Consider the following 4,853-nt stretch of genomic DNA (forward strand, 5'->3'; position numbering starts at 1 on the left):
TACTAAAGCGGACTCAGCACATGGAGAACGTTCCATCATCTGGAAAGTTCTATTGCCCAGTACCGTTCTAGAACAGGGACTCTCAGCCTTGGCTGGGGGGGGATGCTCAGACGCTGCTGTAAGATCAGGTAAGGCTTGGTCCAGATTCAGGCACTTAAAACGTGGAAATAACCCCAGGGTCTATCAACAAACAAACGGAAATGGCGCGGACAGGAGCAAGGTGCGGACGTGCGCTGCACTGGGGACGGATCCTGAGCCCAGGACGTCCGGGGAGGGAACCGGACACACAAGGCTACTGTGGGTTTTTTGTTCCAATGTGATGTTAATTTTATGCCGAGGGACACCCAGACAGCTGGTAAACGTGAGTTCTGGGGGTGCCCGGGGCTGTGTCCGGAAGCGATGAGCATTTCTTCAGCGGACGGAGTGAAGACCTCGTCCTGTCCACAGGGGCACCATTCACCAGGGGCCCGAACGCGACGCCGGGTGGAGGAAAGGCGAACTGCTCTCCTGTCCCAGAGCTGAGCCGACCGTGCTCCTGGACTGAGTCATGCCCTGGGCCTTCCTGGTTCTGCGGCTTGGCTCCCTAAGCATGGGACCCAGTCCCCTTGTCTCCCCTTGGAGATCTCTCCTTAGATCCTACTGGTCCTGTTTCTCTGGGGAGCCCTCACACAGCCAGAGTGCGAACCCATGGACATGAAAGGTCAGGAGAGGTCAATCCACAGAGACAAAGTGGGTTTGCGGGCGCTGGGGGCTCCAGGGCTGGGGGGGTTGCTGCCCATGGGATGGGGTGTCTTGTTTGGGTAACGATAATGTTCTAAGACCAACAGTCGTGATGATCGCACAAATTCTCAAATTTACTAAAAACCATTCAACAGTCTACTTTAAAAGACCAAACATGTGATGCACACGAATTCTCTCTCAGTTTTAACAGTAAGAAAATTTCAGGGTCTTAGGGAACCTGAAGTGTGTGCAGAGATCCCATTCCTCGGACAGTTGGGAAGGAGCCTGAGGGTCCCCCAGATGGCTGTGGGGAGAGCAGGTGGCCCGCAGTGTGGACGTGCAGCTGCCTGGCCAGGAATCTTTAAAAAAAAAAAAAAAGACAAACATTAACTTAGGCTGAGTTCGAGAAACGTGCCACGGGGAGACAGCGCAAAGCAAGTCCGTTAACGTGAAACTGCAGAAGAGGCAAAGATGCTCCCAGCGGCCGGCGGCGTGGGGAGGCCCAACAGCAAGGGGCGGACACAGCTTTCCGGGGTGTCGACCTGGGCAAGCAGAGCTGATCAGTCAGTCGGACAGTAAAAACAGGTGTGTTTTCTGAAACTAATAGAACACTGTCTGTTAGCTAACTGGAATTCAAATCAACACTTGGGGAGGGGGGAAAGCTGTGTTTCGTTGCGTGTAAACTGTCTCAACAGCATCTGATTTGCAAAGTTTAACTTGGATCCACCCCCAAACTGCCCCCAGCACACATTCTGATAAGCGACAAGGCGGAAAATAGAAACTGTCCAGGGAAGACGGTTCTGTGGTTTTATATTATTCTTTGGCCATTTTTTCCCCTTGACTATTTCTTATTCTTTCAAAATGTGCCCACGGAGGAGGAGGGCGCCGCTGCCCCCCAGCTCGGGCAGCGCTGAGCACACACCCGGGCTCCCCCCGCCGGCGCCCCTGGAGCCCCACCACAGCGTTTCTGCTATTACAGCATTTCCCCAACGTTTGAAGAACTGTTCAAAAAAAAAAAAAAAAGTTAAAAACAAAGAGGTGAACTATCACTAAAATCCTCCTGAGGGAAAATAACCATGCCCAGCCTCATGCAACCCAGAGCAGACCCTCTTTTGCTGGTTTTGTTGGTTTCTTTTGGCATTTTCCTTCATGCTGCTTTTTATCCTTCTTGCTCCCCAGCCGCCGGCCCCCACAAGCCCCCTTCCCGTCCGCGGATGAGCCTGTTCTGGACGTGTCACCCACATGGACTCACACCCCGTGTGGCTGTCTGTGTCTGGGTCCCTCCCTGAGCATCATGGGCTCGGAGTCTGTCCCCGGGGCCGTGCATATGGGCGCCTCGCTCCTGCCTGCGGCCCAGTGATGCTCTGGCGTGTGGGGGACTGTGTGAGTATCCGTGGACCCACAGATGGACGCCTGGGTCGTCTACACGTTCAGGCTTCGGTGAACACGGGGCTGTGTCTGCTTCAGTCCATTTTCAGTTCTCTGGGTTCACGGCAGGTGGGGCTGCTGGGGCTGTTCCTGGCACCCCTGCCTCCCAGGGGTTTGTCACCAGCCCTCCCAGCCCCCGGGCAGCTCCAGCAGGGGTCCCGTCACGAGTTCCCTCACGTTCCCAAGCACCTCCTGCAGGTCAAAGTAGAGAGAAGGGAAAGCCGACTTCCGGGGCCCACCCCACCTCGTGGGACTTTCATGCTGTTTTCATTTACAGACATCTCTAAATGCATCTCTCAAAGGACAGTTTTTAAAACTTAAAAATACTTTTTTGTTGTTTTTTTTTTTATCATGGAAGGTTCTGAAATGCAGCAAACAGACAAGTGCAGCCCAGGTGCCGCCACCCGGCCTCGGGAAGGCCGCTCAGGGCCCACACCACCTCCCAGCACCGTCCCCTGCCTCCACGTTATCCCAGCACTCTACCAGAGGGATCTCCGATGCAGAGCAGAGTCGGCCAGATCAGACAATGACCATCGTCCGCGAACCACCTGCACCAGCCACACACGGGTTGGCATGGAAGGGTAAGCGGTTCTCAGCACCCAGGGACTCTGTCCGAGGACGGTTTTGGTCGTCCTGCCTGGGGAGGTATTGTGGGTTGCACTGTGTCTCCCCAGAAAAGACTGTCCATGTCCCAACCCCTCAACCTGGGAATGGGAGCTTACTTGGAAATAGGGTCTTGGCAGATGTGATTAGTTAAGATGAGGTCACACTGGAGTAGGGCGGTCCTGAACCCTCATGAGATAAGAGATGTGGATGCAGACGCACAGGGAGAAGCTGCGTGATTGCGGACGCACATCAGGGCGATGTGCCCACAGCCAAGGGACGCCAAGGATGGCCAGCCACGCAGGAGCTGGGAGAGGCAGGAAGGACCCTCCCTGGAGTCTTCAGAGAGCCAACGGTCCAGCCATACCTTGACCTAGGACTTTTGGGCCCCAGGACTTGGAGAGAATACATTGGTGTTCAAAGCCACCCAGTTTGTGGTAATTGGCTAAGACCACAGAAAAGTGCAGGGGTGGGGTGCTGGTGGCTCCGGGAATCACATAGTGGGGGCCAGGGATGCAGCCAGACACACACAGTGCCCAGCACGGCCCCCACCAGGCTGGCCACCCACCTTTTACCTGCGGCATCGTCCACCTCTGCCCATCCCTCACTCCATCCGGTTTCTGGCGTGCTTCCAACCACACCACGGACACCACCTTCTGCCTCCCAAATACGTCAGTGTGCAAACTGCTCATCGGCCACTGGTTTACAGATCTTTTTAGTTTTTTCAAAAAATTTTATTTTTGGGGGGCGCCTGGGTGGCTCAGTCATTAAGCGTCTGCCTTCGCCTCAGGTCATGGTCCCAGGGTCCTGGGATCGAGCCCCGCATCGGGCTCCCTGCTCCGCGGGAAGCCTGCTTCCCCCTCTCCCACTCCCCCTGCTTGTGTTCCCTCTCTCACTGTGTCTCTCTCTGTCAAATAAATAAGTAAAATCTTAAAAAAAAACACACACAAAAACTGTGGTCCTGGGGCGCCTGGGTGGCTCAGTCATTAAGCGTCTGCCTTCCGTTAAGGTCATGATCCCAGGGTCCTGGGATCGAGCCCCACGTCGGGCTCCCTGCTCGGCGGGAAGCCTGCTTCTCCCTCTCCCACTCCCTCTGCTTGTGTTTCCTCTCTCGCTGTGTCTCTCTCTGTCAAATAAATAAATAAAATCTTAAAAAAAAAAAGATTTTATTTATTTGACAGAGAGAGGGAACACAAGCAGGGGGAGCTGCAGCAGAGGGAGAGGGAGAAGCAGGACCTGGGATCATGATCTGAGCCGAAGGCAGTCACTTCACCGACTGAGCCACCCAGGCTCCCTAAAGTGCGCCACCACAGGGCCATTCCTGCCCAATCCCTACAGACACCCAACAGGCTAGCATGTGCACATCCTAACTCGTGGAGCCCCGGTTCCCCTCTCTCTTCTGACTCCTAATCTGCTTGTTGTCAAACAGCCTCCTTTTGGAATTGGCAGTAGTCTTGGCTCCTCATGGCTGGCTGGCCACGGCCAAAGGCTCACCGGTCCCCCAGCCGCACCCTCCAGACCCCCTGCACACAGCTCGGCACCATCCCAGTCCACTCGCCTCCCCGGGCCAGCACCTGTGTGCTGTGTCCTCCCTCGTCTTGCTGGGGAGCATCCTGCAGGACGCTGAGCTGATTGGTGAAGACCTCGCTGGCCTGAAACATCTTGATTCTTCCTCCCACTCGACTCAGACCTTGGGGTCAGCCATCCCTTTCCCCTGGAACCCAGGCCTTCTTTTTCCTGATCGTTCGGAATATGGCCTGGAAGCACTCGGGAGTCCCAGCTCCACAAACTTGTCTTCCCAGGACAAGCTGCGGGCTCCTGGCTACCCCCTACTATGATTTCTTGGACAACTTCTCTCCATTTCCCCTCTGCTCTCTCTGGGATTCTTGAACTGTTCCTCTGTTTTTTCTCCCTCCTCTCCCAGTTCTCACTTGTCTTTTTGCCTGACTTTCTAGATTTCTCCAACTTGAGTCTTCCAACTTCCTGCTGAAGTTTTAATGCCGGCTACCGTGCTAACTCCCAAGCCCTGTCTCGTTCTGTCTTCCTCCGTCACCTTCCCATTGGCAGTGTGAGCAGAGCCTGCATGGCCCCCAGGAACGCTG

At 55.1% G+C, this 4,853-nt stretch overlaps 1 long non-coding RNA gene across 1 annotated transcript; it reads right to left on the reverse strand.

Annotated features, from left to right (window-relative positions):
* Positions 1–835: 835 nt before the first annotated feature.
* Positions 836–2,966, reverse strand: LOC118004925. Its single transcript, XR_004677738.1, has 2 exons — positions 2,871–2,966; positions 836–1,079 (listed from the first exon to the last, which is right to left on the reverse strand). It is a non-coding gene; the product is annotated as an uncharacterized LOC118004925 (long non-coding RNA).
* Between the last annotated feature and the right edge of the window lie 1,887 nt (positions 2,967–4,853).

Source organism: Mirounga leonina, unplaced genomic scaffold, assembly GCF_011800145.1.
Source record: "Mirounga leonina isolate KUSES-001 unplaced genomic scaffold, KU_Mleo_1.0 Mir_94, whole genome shotgun sequence".
NCBI classification, from domain to species: domain Eukaryota; kingdom Metazoa; phylum Chordata; class Mammalia; order Carnivora; family Phocidae; genus Mirounga; species Mirounga leonina.